The 15187-nt window shown below is 39.3% G+C and overlaps 1 protein-coding gene across 9 annotated transcripts in view; it reads right to left on the bottom strand.

The window, feature by feature from the left end:
* PLCB4 (phospholipase C beta 4) overlaps positions 1–15187 on the bottom strand; it is a 398844-nt gene that overhangs the window by 263502 nt on the left and 120155 nt on the right. The window contains exon 1 of one of the 9 annotated variants that reach the window (XM_019734907.2): positions 7501–7548. The exons of the other annotated variants lie outside the window; for them this stretch is intronic. The gene's annotated coding sequence lies outside the window, so the exon portion shown is untranslated. Of the gene's footprint in view, positions 1–7500; positions 7549–15187 lie in introns of those variants that run through there. 9 annotated transcript variants of the gene reach the window in all.

Below are 15187 nucleotides of genomic sequence, written 5' to 3'. Positions count from 1 at the left end.
TCCTGCTTCTTCCCTCCATCATAAGCTAACTGAGCTGGTTTCTTTTTGAAGCTTAAGTTGAAAAAAAAGTTTCTGAATCTCCCAAGGGGGAAAATATCAGATAAATATGAGCCGTTTAATTAGTCTCAAACCAGGGTACTGAATGCCACTGGCAGCAGTTGCAAGGCACCCCTCCTTGCTGCTGAACCTTACGAAAAGTTTCTTTTGTAGATAGAAACACAAAGATTTTCTTACTGAAAAACTAACCAAAAGGGGGGGCAGGTAATTAGAAGGATATCAAGATGATTTTACTCTCCTGAAATGATTTTTTAAAGGTACTGTTCCCTTGTTCATTTCCAAATAAAATGATCTCGAGTTAGCAGAACAAAATGCACCATTTAACAAAAGAATGCCTGAAATTCAATGAAAATGCAACAGAAATATGCTTATTGATTACTCCCAACAAACATGCATTTAAACCAGTACTGTCCAAAATAATTACAATGAAAGCCACAAATGTGAGTTACATAGGGAATTTTAAACTTTCTAGTAGCACCACTATAAAGGTAAAAAGAACTAATTTTTAAATTAAATTTATTGGGGTGACAATGGTTAGTCAAATTACATAGGTTTCAAGTATACACTTCTGTAATACATCATCTATGTATCACATTGTGTGCTCACCACCCAGAGTCAGTTCTCCTTCCATCACCATATATTTCACCCCTTTTACCCGCATCTGCCTCCCCCCTCTCCCCTTTCCCTCTAGTAAACACTAAACTGTTGCCTGTGTCCATGAGTTTTTGTTTCTTTATTTGTTTGTTTTGTTCCTTTGTTGTAGGACATGGAAACAACCAAAGTGTCCTTCAATAGATGAATGGATAAAGAAGATGTGGTATATATACACAATGGAATACTATTCTGCCATAAGAAAAGACCATATACTGCCATTTGCAAAAAGATGGATAGACTGTGAGATTATTATGCTAAGTGAAATAAACCAGACAGAAAAAGTTGAGAACCACATGACTTCACTAATATGTGGGATATAAAACTGAAAGCAACAAAAGTAGAGAACTACTGGTAACAACAACTTGGAAGGATCTCAAGGGAATTTTGAGGAGTGCAAAGAGCTCATCTCAAAAGGTTACACACTATATGATCCCATTTACACGACATTCTTGAAATGACAAATGCATACGGATGGAGAACAGATTACTGATTCCCGGAAGTTACGGAGGAGCAGAGGGAGGAAGGTGGCTGTGGCTATAGAAGTATAGTACAGGGGATTCTTGGGATGGATTCCTGCACGTTGACTGTGGTGGTGGTTATAAGAATCTACACAGGTGATTCCATTGCACAGAACTAAACACACACATACACAAACAAACACACGAGTGCGTGTAAAACTGGTAAAATCTGAGTAAGGGCAGTGGATTGTATCCACGTCAATTTCATGGTTATGCTATTATACCATAGGTTTATAAAATGGTACCAGTGGGGGAAACTGGATAAAGGGATCTCCCTGTATTATAGTTTACAACTGTGTGTGACTCTACAGCAATCTGAAAATAAAAAATAAAAAAAGTTCATTTAAGTTTAATAATATATTGAACCTAGTATATACAGAATTTTCTCATATAATCATAGTACATATATAATCAATATAAAATTATATATGTATATATATTTTATGTATACATATATATTTATTTATACATATACTTTTTTTTTTCATTCTGTCTTTGGAATCCAGTGTGTAGTTGTATGTACACATATTTCAATTTAAACTGGCCACATTTAAGTGTTCAGTGACCACATAGGGCTGAGGCTCCCAGTATTGGGCAGCAAAAATACTTGAAACTAAGTCTAATATCCATTTCTCAATCCCCTTCAGGAGCACATTCTCTCTAACACGAAACACCGTTGCTTTCTGGAAGTCTCTTACAGAGCAGCTTCGTAATAAAATCCTTTGAGCGTAGACAGTCAATGGAAAATATGATCTGACCAGGAGAGAAAATGTCATCAGTGGTACCAACCAAATCTGTTTTGGACCACAGTTCTAAGAGAAAAATTAATAACTAATCCCTACTAAAAAGACGTCTAGTACCTTCTAAGGAGTATACCTAAGAGGAATTTCAAGAGCTATATAGTATTTTGAACTTTTATAATTTTTTTCTTTTTTTCCCGTCTTTTTGCTTTCCTATTTCCCTGTGGTGATCAGAAGTAGAATTACTAAAATAAAAAGGCTTATTTTAGAGGGGTTGCTCTTTAGAGCCATGAAACTGTCAGACTCAATTTTCCTCTACAGTCATGGAGGAGAAAGAAACAAGTGATAAGTGTGTGATGGCCGCTTTGAAAAAATACATAAAATGAGGACAAACCTCTTGGGACTCTGAAAAGTAAAGCAGGGAGCAGACCTGGTTCTCAGACCAGGTCTGACAAGAAGCCCAGGGCTCAATCTCAGAAGACCAGCGCAATCTCCATCCCCCACAGGAAGTGAGAAGGAGATAGGAGATGAGAAAACTCTATTCCCAAATGGAGCCTTAGGGAGTATAAAGAGAGCGGGGTTTTGGAATGAAAGAGCTCTGTCTCTGAGAATACAGTCAATTAACCTCTCTAGGACCTAGTTTCCTTGTTTGTAAAGCAGCAAAATTATCTACCTTACTCATTGTTGTGAACTTAAATGGAATAATACACCAGAAGTGCCTATCGCATTCCGGCAATCCAGAGTGGGTGTTCAATTACAGTTCTCTCCCACTCCTTTATTTCTGCACTCGAATAACTACACATATAGGGAAAATGATCCATACAAATTAAACTAAGAATAGTAACATTAGACACTCAACAGCTACTGTTCTGGAGTAATGCCAAAGAGAAAAACATTTTATTTTCATCTGTTGTGACTCGCTTCTAATCTGATGGTAAAAAGCTGGTTTCATGATCAATCTAGATTTATAGCACTCTTGAGATAGCTGTAGAATGCAGGTGAAGGCCCCTAAATAGTCTAGAAAGGTGGAAACAGGGTTGATGTCACGAGAGAATACTGACTTCAAGAACCTTTACAAATTCGCATTCTTCATAAACATAAAATATATCTTCGAGAATAGAAAAAGGAGTATGGTACATATTATAAGAAGCAATCAATGCCTGAAGTTCTCTTTCTATGAATTACATAACTTTGATAGTGGTATTTATGTTTGTCAAATATTTTTTGGCCATAAACAACCGGTCAACCATCTGTTCTATGATAAATTATATCATGAGCCCACTGGGGCTCAATAGAGTGGGATACAGCAAATAACTTGGTTTTAATTGATGGAATTCAACTCTGCAAACTCTTCAATGCCCAGAACCGCTGATGCCAGGTCCCTGAGATGGGTACCATACTGAACAGAAGGGCTCCAAATGCACAGCCTGGAGTAATTTACATGGAAACAGCCTGCTCTGATTCTGTTTACTGTTCACTTTTCTTTGGTTTTCTGAAGAAACTAAAGCAGCCAATTTATTTACAACTCTAACATGAGGGACAAGTCCCCGGTGTTTGTCAGCACTACCACCACCTGTGCTAGGTTAGTCAGCTGAGAATGTCCCCCTGAGGATATGGAACAGCTTCTGGGAAAATATGGGAAGGTTTTCTATCATTGCCACCTCTGACATCAGAGTCAAAATCCATCAAGCTACGAGTACTGCCTGAAGCAGGACAAGGGCCCTGTAGGAAACCATAGCAAATTAAGTAAATGAAATGAGGAACTAAGACTTGAATGTATATACCCACCTAGGACATTTCGGCTTCATTAACGCCTGGACTCAGAGGCACAGCTCATAGCACTATACACCAAGAAAGAGTGAATTTAACTGTATGTAAATAAAAAATAATAAAAACAGGGAATTTTCTTAAATTAATTTTTTGAGAAAATTCCGTTTTTATTATTTTTTATTCACATACAGTTAAATTCACTCTTTCTTGGTGTATAGCTCTATGAGTTTTGACAAATGCATACAAATACACCACACAATCAAGATACAAAACAGTTTCATTACCTCCAAAACCTTCTCATGCTGCTCCTTTGTAGTCAGCCCCTCCTTCCAATCCCACGAAAACACTGATCTGTTTTCTATTCCTGTAATATTGCCCTAAGTGTATGGAGGCTTCATACATTAGGTAGCTTTTTGAGTCTGACTCTGGCTTCTTTCACTTAGCATAATATGTTTTGTGATCTACCTATATTGCTGTACTCCTCAATAGTTCATTCCTTTTAACTGCTCACCAGTATTCCATTGCATGGATGTACCACTGTTTGTTTTTCATTTCCCAGGTGAAGGACATCTGCGTTGTTTCTAGTTTTTTGATTATAAACATTACTGTACAGATTTTGGTGTGCACATAAGTTTTCATTTCACTTAGGTAAATACCCAGGAGTGGGATTGCCGGGTGATACATTAATTGTATGTTTCACACTATAAGAAACTGTCAAACTCTCTTTCAAAGTTGGCTACACCATTTTGCATTTTCAACAGCATTGAATGAGACCCCCAGTTGCTCTGCATCTCCACCCACTGGAACAATCAGGACTTTTATTATTATTATTAATTATTATTATTATTAGCCATTCTAATGGGTGTATGGTGACATCTTCTTGTGATTTTAAAATTATGAATCTTCAAGATTTATCAGATTTTAGAGTAACACATATTTCTCTATCTTTAAGTTGGTAAGATACTATCTTTCTTTTGGAGATATTTCCACAAGTCCAGACAGTTAAGTAAATTCAGTTATAACATGTTGAAGATCTTCTGGTTCCCGAAAAAATGTTCCTTTTACAAGTTTGCATGTAATATATCTAATACCTACAAATCATACTAACACATCAATAATAATAATAACAACAATAATACAGTTCCATTTAACAATAGGAAATAACTAATAATTTTTCTTAGCATAAGAATCATAAATTCTTGATAATTTAAACATGTATATATACAGTTGTATATATATATATATATATACTATACACATACATGTATTTCATTATAAAAGGCAGTTTGTCAAACACATTGACAGTTTAAATTTGACCACAAAGGGAAGAGTATCTAATATTTTAAAATAATTATACTCCAAATTATACCAGTAATATTATATATTTATATAAATTAATGATCTGATTATAAATTCATGAGCTACTCCAAGGAAGAGCTCCATTTTTCAACAATTTATTGACTGTTCTGTTACTGTTCGTACTTTACATTACGAACACTAAATATATGGTATAGAATTTTTACCGTGTCTAATTTTTTATCACTCTGTTGTAATATTTACCTATCTTCTGCTGCTAAGGATACTTTTATGCATCCCTTATCTATTCCCATCGATAGAACAGGAAATTAAATGTCTTCCATGAAAAATCGTTGTCTCACTCACTCAACAAATATTTATTGCATTTTTAGCAAGCTGGAAGGAAGTGGTTTCTGTTTTAGATAGGGGCCTCAGGAGGGGTCTCTTTAATGAAGTGACATATGAGCAAAGACCTGAGGGAAGTGAGGGAATAAGCCTTGTGAAGACCTGGAAGAAGAGGATTCCAGGAAGAGGGCAGAGCAGGTGCAAAGTCCCTGAGGGGAGCACGTGTTCTACAGGTTGACGAGACTGATGTGGTTGGAGCACAGTGGAGTGGGCCAGGGGGACACTAGAAGATGAAATCAAAAAAAGGGAGTCAGATCACACAAAGACTCTGACCGAATCTCATGCTCGGTTATATGGGAAGCAATCTGAGCATTTTAAGTAGCAGTTACATAGCCCAACCTAAGTTTTAAAAGAATACTTTGCTATTTAGGGAACCCAGTGTAGCAGGGCAAGAGTGACACAGAGAATCCAATTAAAGGCTACATGACAAGAGTTGAAATGAGTGATGACAGGCGCTTGATGGATGCTGGTAACAGCTGACTTGGGAAAAGTGGTCAGTTTCAGCACATATTTTGAATATAGAAGCAATAGAATCGGCTGATGGATTGCATGCGGAATGTTAGAAAAAGAAACGATGCCAAAGTTGAAAACCAGCATCATTAAGGTTAAAGAAACAAAATCACTTAGTCTGAACAACAATGAATAGTTTCATTTCAACAAAGATCTTTAAGAAACTGAAACACAGTAACTTACTGACTAGCTGGCACCCAATTTTTGACAGTCAGGAGTGCCGATAGGAAACTGAGACTGCCATGTTCTATAACTTTTGAAACACTTGCTGCCATCTGTCACTCAGGGAGAGTCACTGAAAATTCTGAATAAAGATCAATATCAGAATATCATTCTTTCTCTTCTTCCCTTAATGACTTTCATGTAACATATTCCCTATCAGCTATTGTAGCTGTTTGTCGGGAATTATCCAGATGCATGGATTGACAAGAGATAAACAAGATGATTAAAATGTAAATAGATGAAGATTAATGCAGAGGAGAGGGGTTAACCAACATGCAGGAAGAGATAAGCCTCAAACAGCACATTATAATTTCAGAAGTTTCATATACTATATCAATTATCTGTAATAGTAAAAATCTGGATGAACTAGGGTTTAGAATATAAATTTTTTTCCATTTCTCTCGAAAGTTAAGAATGCTGTCAAGATGAAAACCATTTGTTATAAAGATAATCTAATATTTCAAGACTGAGAATAATAATTTTAAAGAAATTCAAGATGGTTTTGAAGGACTAGAGAGACTGATATTGTAAATAGCACTGAACGAGTTTCCCCTAGATTTCAGTGTCCCCACCATCTAAGAGCCATGGGTGAGAGAAGCAGTCAGCGCTATGCTGACATATTTCTCAGGACTCCATCAGAGATGGTGATATTGAAAAGGGTAATTTGGAACCAAGTCCTCAACATACTGTCCTTTCAGATTATTCTCATTACTTTACATGGTGTTTCTACACCTTGCAGTATTTAATAAATGCTTATTGATTGAATGAATGAATGAATGAAACTTTCTGTTATCCCAGGAAAAACTTAGGATGGGGACTAATACACTGGGCAGAGCAGGAAGGTAAACACACCTCCATTTTTACAATCCTTCTTTTCCCAAGGCAGACCCAATGTACTTCCCTAGTTATAATTTTGGTGTTTGTAAAGGCAACTTGGTGTTACAATCCTAAAACCTACTGAATTAATTAAAAGAAACAAATAAAAAAGAAAGTAGAGACTATTTTGGAATTTCTCAAGAAAGTTACAGTACTTCAATATTTAGTAACAGTTATTAACAGAGCCCCACTGGTAATACACGTTCCTGACCCCCTTCTCCACATCACATAAGAGTACACAGTCCAACCATAATTAAGCACCTTTGAAATCGCGAAGCTCTCCTGTGCAATTACAGCCCACATGATACCCCTCTCAACTCTGAGGATTTATCAAAGGTTGAATCAGGGTTTAGAAAGCCCTCTACTATTTCCATAGAGGGCTTTCAAAAAAGAGAAATAAAACGCTAAATCAAAATTCGGGAACACAGTGATATGTTGGTGAAAGAACTCACAGGCCATTCTTCAATTCCAATTTATCAACACGCCATCCCCTCTATTCATCATGATTTGAGTGCAATGTTAATCATTCCCATCTCTGGAGCTGAGATAATCTAAGGACAAATGAGTGACCAAAAATATCGCATTAATATGACTACTCAGCCACATCACAGTATTCATTCTAGGTTGAAAACCGTAACTCTATTTAACAGCACAAAGCCCTACATTTATTTGTATCTTACAAGCAGTCATTCAGGAGACTGAAGCAGCAAGCTAAATCATCTTGCCCTTATTTAATTTACCATTCTCCTCTCACATTAGTTCTGCTGCAGAAATAGGACCGCAGTTCCCTTTCAATAACTCCCTGACAACTTAGAACCAGAAAGAATAAATTTACTTTGCAGATTCCATGTATTCCATGAAGAAAGAGAGTAAATGTGATGCATTTAATTGATGCAAACTTACCTTCTATTTCTTCCACTTTTACAGCAAGATAAATGTTGACCAAAAAGTGCACTGTGTGATTTTTCCTTTGTTTCAATATTTGTTTATTGTGTTTGTTTCTAGAGGGGAAGAATGTATTTTAGAGACAGCCGACCTTAGATAAAACCCTGCTTTTTAGGTAATAGTTGCCAAATGCTGACTTAGAACAACATTAAGAAAAATTTGAATACAAATGACGTAAAAACTTTGAGACTCTATCTGGAGGGACCTAATGTGTTTGCCATGAGAATACAGTTAATTTGCAAGATCAGGGTTCCTTTTGCTGAGAAAGGACAACAGAATTCAGGTCAGGAAGCACCCCTAAGCAAGTACAAGTTTTGTTTTGTTTCATTTTGGGGACAGGAGAGTTTGATGATTTAGACCCCCCCAGGAAATTCCTATGCAATCCCAGTGCAGTCTAGCCCAGCGCTGCCCAAGAGAAGTAAAAGCAAATCACATATGTAATTTAAAATTTCCTAGTTGCCACAATAGAAAAGTAAAACAAATTATCAAAATAATTTTAATAACATGTATTCTTTAACCCAATGTATCTAACATATTACCATTTTAATAACTATTCCATATATAAAAATTATTAATGAGGTATTTTTCTTTTTCATACAAGGTCTTAGAAATCTGGTGTCTATTTTACACTTTCAAGCACATCTCAACTTGGCTGGCCACACGTGGACTACACAATAGCAACAAGAGGTAAGTGGCTCCCATACTGGACAGCACAGGTCCTAGGGCAGGTCCTAGAGAGAATCTACACAACTGGTTAATGGAGAGTCAATGAGCTGTCAGTTGTCAATAGCAAACTCTCTGTTACAAGGTGATTAGAGGGGAAATAATTGGAGAGGCTCATTTAGCCCTTGGCCTGAAAGCACCTAGAAATTCTGTAAGTTCTTATAATCATCAGAACTTAACTCTCCTCTAATCATAACCGCGCCAGGTATTTCACTCATTACCTCAATGTGCAAAAGCTCTGTAACATCTGTGGAAAAAATACTAATTTACCGCTTGTCCTACTACTCTAAGCGTCTTGCTTTCTGGCCATTCTGCATTCCCTGCAATCTCTGTTCTTTGCTGTTACACGCAGTTGATGAAATTCAAGTTTAAATTCAGTTCAGAACCCCAGCTCTCCTCTTGAAATCTAATCATGACTATTTCTCAAGTAATCTTTCTAAAATAACTTCTCCACTTATTGAAAACTTATCTACCAAATATTCTGCTGGACAGTCCATGAACATCGTCTCCAACACACCAAGGGTGACATTATTACCCTCATTACAGTAAAGCGATGCTAGAAGACGGTAATAACCTGCTGAGGGTCACAGGAGTAGCTCTGTCTAGCTCTCACCAATATGACTTTCTACAACCCTTCTTTGCCTCCGTTTAATAATGACAGCCAATGTCCTTTTATCCCTAAATTGCCCATCTCAATGCAAGCATCTTTGCATAGGCCTAATTCTGAACGCCAGTTCCAACTTTATTCCTCTAGGAACAGAAGCCGGTGGAAAATAAGAACCATCTGTCACTACTGACCTTGCAAGAAGCAGAAGAAAACCTTTTCTCCATCTAAATCCAAGATAGAGAAATGCACTGAGCACCACCCACATTACACAATCCTCCCACAGGTGTCCACTTACATGCCCAACAGTCATTTTCGTTGCAAATTAGAGATCACCCCTGATAATAAGGCCTTCCTCTCCCATTCTCAAGGAACTCTGGTCCCCAAAGTCATTAGTGCAAACTTGTTTCAATTGCTTTTGATTCTGTCAGCACACAGATTTCTCTGTAGGGACCGCTGCTATTCCAAGCTTCTGCTCCCCTTGCCTAGACTGTTGCTAAGGAGAACAGAGTCCTGACATTGTAATTACTACCTGAAATTCTTCTGTAATCTCTACCAGCCCTTTCCTTCACATTAAGGGCCCTTATTGCTCAATACTGTAAGCTCTGCCTTTTGTACCCCTGAAGCAAGGCTCAGCAGCTTACATCTGAAGTCATAAAAAATTGGTGCCCTCTGCAAATTCAACAACTGCGAACTCAGTTACTCAAGGGGCTTCCAAGTTTTGAGGAACCCTCCCTGGATAACTGTGGGTTTGGGCAAAGAAGCAGCAGTTCAGATGTTCTCAAACCTGACTGAAAAAAATAACAAGAACTTCCTCTTTAGCCACAACTCTCCATTTCATCTGATTCTGGGAAGATAGCTGCTCAGTAGTTATGTCGGCATAAAAAAGGTTTTCTGCATCAAAAAAATGTTCAGGCTAACTTATCTCTAAAATTTCCTTTTTCCAAAGCAGTCAACCCCTCCCCCAGGTATAGCTTTGCCCCACCATCATGCAAGAAGGGTCCTAAAGCAAGTTGTCTAAAACCTGGCTCCTCAAAGGGTACCCATGGACCATCAGGACCAGCACAATCTGGAAGCTTGTTAGAAATGCAGAATCTGCATTTCAACATGATATCCACAAGATATCGTATCCACAACACAGCGTGAGAAGCCTGGTCCAAGTCTTCTCAAATGAAACAAATCTGACATATGATTTCATAATTGACCAGACATTTCATAAACTGCAATGGTTCATATAATTCCCATTATGCTAGGAATTGTTGTGATTTGTGTTTAAGCCTGTTTTTCAAACCTAAAAATGGACTAAAGATAAAACACTTTCCAGAGAAAAATCAAATATCTTAACATGGTCCTAGAATCCTGCCATCTCTTTCTTACCAAAGTTCAAGTTTATACTCTATGACCCGGAACGTACACCGAGAGAGAACACTAACTACTAAGAGATTTTCACAAATGAGCTTAAGGCAATGCATGCAATAATTGCCAAGTAAGCAAGCAAACAAACATGTTCTTATAATTAACAAGCCCTATAAATTTTCCTTTTATGATTACTGCAAATTTTATTAGGATGGCTTACAAGACATACAGTTTTATCATATAACTGCATCAATTTGAATTGAAGTAAGGACATGAGAAAATATGTTGATTTTAAAGCTCTATGAAGCTCTGATTTACAGGAAAATGTAGCTAATATTTCTTCATCCTTCAGCAGTTGTGTTCATATTTGTAAAATATGAACACTTTAATAATAATGACTATATATTGATTGGACAAGGTAAGTCATTTTGGAATCATTTTATCATAAACATTTTAACATGAACAATAATCTTGACCTTGTTCCAAAAATAAGCGAGAATCATTTTTTTCTAATGTGAAAATTTATGTGACTTCACAGTCCTACAAAAGGCAGTTCTTTCTTTCACTTATCATTCAGTTGTTTAAAAACATGAAGAAATACCAAGTTAACAACGAACTCACATAAAAAGAGTAATACGTAGTTTCCACTTTTTTTTTTTTTTTTTTAAAAAAAAAAGGCAATTTATGCTTAAGGACACTATCTTCCACACGTTAAAGATAATACTTTGGTTTTAGAAAACTTCAGTATTCTGATTATTAAGAGTCTCTGTTTGAGAAAACCTAGACTATAAATGAAAAGATGCCACATCATTCAAAAAGATATTGTCAATAATACCAGCAATCAAATCACCAAACACTATCTCAACGCTACAAGGTTTCACAAATAAAATTCCAAAAGATCACAGTATATTTTCATCTTTTGTGTGTTATGTATTCTATATGATTTTAGAATTCTATTTGTCTTGATGGATACCTCACATTCTTGAAAGAAGAAAAAAAAAGACATATTCCCCGTTCCTTTTTGGCTAAAAAAAAATTGGGACAAAGCCAAAATCGCAAACATATGCTGATTCTGTTTTCTCTTTGGTCTTTCAGTGAGTTTCTTGTTTAAAATCACTACCTCATTTTTCAGTAGCTGCCATTTTATCACACTGGACAAACAATGAAATGGAAGTTGCTTCTTGCTGTGGCTGTTTAAAAAGCAGGACAGTTGGCCCCTGGTCCTTCCTTTCCCTCTCCATGGGGAGAAGAAACAGAATGATGATCCCAGGGTCCTTCAGACCCACCAAGCTGGCTCAGTGAACCACAGCAAGATGGGTGACAAGAGTGTAAAGTCCCCAAGGACAGGGACCAAACTTGTAGACTCCCCAGAGCCTGGCATGGCCACTGACGCCATCTCTGTGTACGGAACCTCCAGGCCCTCCCTTGGTGGCATCTCATGTAACTTTGTTCCACAGCAGCCCAGGGGCTCCTCTGCAGCCTAGGCAGAAGCACTGCTCCCCTCTTTCTCAGCCCAAGTGCTCAAGGGAGGGCGAGGCTGGCAGAGTGCAAAGCCATGGGCAGTGCCTGTCTGTGTGGACGCTGCTCCTACATCAGAAGATCATGGCTTGCAGCCTCCAGAGTCTGATACAGCGAGCCCACTGAGCAAACCTTCCCTGAGAAGAGGATGAGGAATTTGGTTGCATGAATCCTTTTGCTACAAATAAAAAGCAACAGAAAAGTTCAGCTGCCATGCACTGAGGGATAAAAGTGAGAAAAGCAGCCCAACTGTAAATGTTACAGTGAAACGGGGAACGCCCATCAGGGACTCCCACTTGCACACCATGCAGTAACTGCACGCGGGGACGTGGCACGAGGGAAGAATGAGTGTGCCGGGGAAAGCACGGAGAAGGCAGTGCTGCTGGAAAAGGGCCCAGCAGCCCCAGGTGCCAGACTGAGGTGAAGGGAAGAGCTAAGGCCAAATGGTGCTGCGAAGGGAGAAGGGGTGGCCTGACCCGCTGCCATGGACAGCAGCTGAGATGCAAGGCCCCTCAGAGCCAAGAGAAATCGAGAGCTGTGGACTTAGGCAGGAACCTGGAGCCAAGTCGGGAAGAGGCTTCTGGGCTGGGGGCATACACTGTTGTCCTAATAGAGCAATATTCAGCTTGTCCTCCTTACAAGAAACTCTAGACCCCCTGAATTCTGAATTCCAGTCTCTCAGCATCATCTCTCAGTTTCCCCACTGTCACCCATAGTCTGTTCTCCACCCAGAAGGTAGGACTATTGTTTTTAAAACATTAATCTGGTCGTTTCACTCCTCTGCTCAGAATTCTCCAATAGTTTCCTGACACACTCTGAATACAAACCAAAGTCCTTACCCCAGCCCCTGGGTGCCTTGCTTACCATCATGTCCTCCGTCTCTTCCCTTTGATGATTCCACTCCATCCAGTCTAGTCTCGGTGCTCTTCCACAAACCCCTTCACAGGCTCCTGCCTAGCGTTCTTGCACCTATGGTTCTCACTGCCTTGAAAATCTATGTAACTCTCTTACTTCGTTCAGGTCTCTGCTCAAATGTCCCTTCAGAAAGACCTCATCTACCAGCTTGTCCAAAATGGCAGCCTCAAATCCAGTCTCTCTTCCTCCCCTCACCTTTAAGCACTCACTCATCTCATCGTCATCCACAGCTTCCTCTGCACTTCGCCTAAAAGCTTTCCCTGGCCCAAGAGCTGTGTTCATCCTAGTAGCACAGAGTGGCAGGCCAGAAACGCCCCTGGGGCAGTCCTCAACCAAAGCAAGATAGGAGGTGGTGGATAAACACCCAACCTCTGAGTCCTTCTGTGGGACACTGCTATACAGTCTTCCTGAGATCCTCGTGGGATGGGGCCCTTACTGACCTCAGTGGTAACCTCCTTGATAACTCACACATTTATTGACTTCCTTCATTTCTTTGTCTCACTTCCCTACTCTCCCACCAATATTTCCTGGGTTCACCTCCCTGCCTCCACAATAAATTACTCGCACCTAGAACTCTGTCACAGGATCCACTTAGGAGGGAACTCATATTAAGATACCACCCATCCTTCCTCCTAACCGAGTGCCCAGCACATAGTAGGTGCTCAATAAATATTTGTTGAATGAATGAACTGCCATAGTCAACCTTCACCTTGGCAATGCTGCTGATCAAGTAGCACTTTGTATCTCATCTGAAAACGTGTTTTACGTAGAGATGATTGGTCCTTGTTTCCACTAGAACACAAGACTCTGAAAAGGGACTAGAGTTGATCTACATAGCTTTCTTTTGAGCAACAGTGTTACTTGTGAGAACTATTCCTCTGATGATATCCCAGAATAGGTCCTCTATTTAGAAATATGTTCCTTCTCTTAAGTCAACGAATATGTGTTTCCGTTCTCTAACCCTAACCTAGGTTGTGGCATACAAAGAATGAACATGAGAGTACCATTAAAAGTCACTTCTAAATGTCCAGAGGCAAAATCCTTGCACCTTGGAAGCTTCCCCCGGAAGATCTGAAGTCAAGACCTGGCGTCAGCTCTTAGGATTAGGACTAGATACATAATCTGCAGGGCCCATAACCAAAGGTAAACAAGGGATTCCTTGTTATTGAGACTTTCAAGATGGTGACAGCAGAACATTAAACCAAACACAGAGCCCTTTTGAGTCCAGGTGCAAGGCACACGCCCATAAAGTTGGCCCTGCCAAGAATCCATCAAGAAGAACCCATCAGAGGCCTCTTAAGGACGACTCCCTTGGCATTGATTATTCTCGGAGAAAAGAAGAAACAGCAGTGTTCTGTTTTATTTTAGGTTAACCCACCACAAAACTATACAACTCGTTAATAGCCTGGAGGCCCCTGGGCAGTTCTCACATCTCCTTCAGTCTTCCCAACCCCCAGAATCAATCATGACCTACAGCTCCCCGCCGCCTGCTGGTTCAAACTGCTGACAACTCTGGGGTTGCAGTTACCCTGTTGTGTCCCACCGTTTAAACACAATTATATAATGGAAAAAGAGAGAGAGAGAGAGAGAGACCTGCTTTTAGATGCCAGAGGACACAAAAGGTCTCAGGATCTATTTCAAGAAAATCCATTCAGGTTCATGGCTCAGGGTTCTGCTGGGGGCATAGCTAGTAAAAGGTCAGAAGGGTTTGGCAGAAAAATGAAAGGTGAGCACAATGGCTTGCTAGTGTCATAGCGAAGCTTCAGGGACGTGTATATTTGGGGAAACATACAGATCACGGGATGCCAGGACACAGCGAAGACTACAGCAGATCTGTGGAAATACATCAAAGATGGGAAAATGGTTTAACAACCCTTGCTTCTCTGAGATGCTTAATATGTTTTAGGGGCAGTTGGAGAAGCAGTCCGCTAATGTCTACAGTACATTCCCCAAGAGGGGGACCCAGGATGTGTTTCCAACCAAGCATGATGGGCCACAGAACCTTTGTTTGGACAGGCAACTGGTAGGGTTAGGCAGGGCTCCTCCTCAGGACAGACTGTGAGAAACGGTGACTGAGA

Source organism: Rhinolophus sinicus, linkage group LG13 (genome assembly GCF_036562045.2).
Source record: "Rhinolophus sinicus isolate RSC01 linkage group LG13, ASM3656204v1, whole genome shotgun sequence".
Lineage (NCBI taxonomy): Eukaryota > Metazoa > Chordata > Mammalia > Chiroptera > Rhinolophidae > Rhinolophus > Rhinolophus sinicus.
This window is presented reverse-complemented; position numbering and strand designations above follow the sequence as displayed.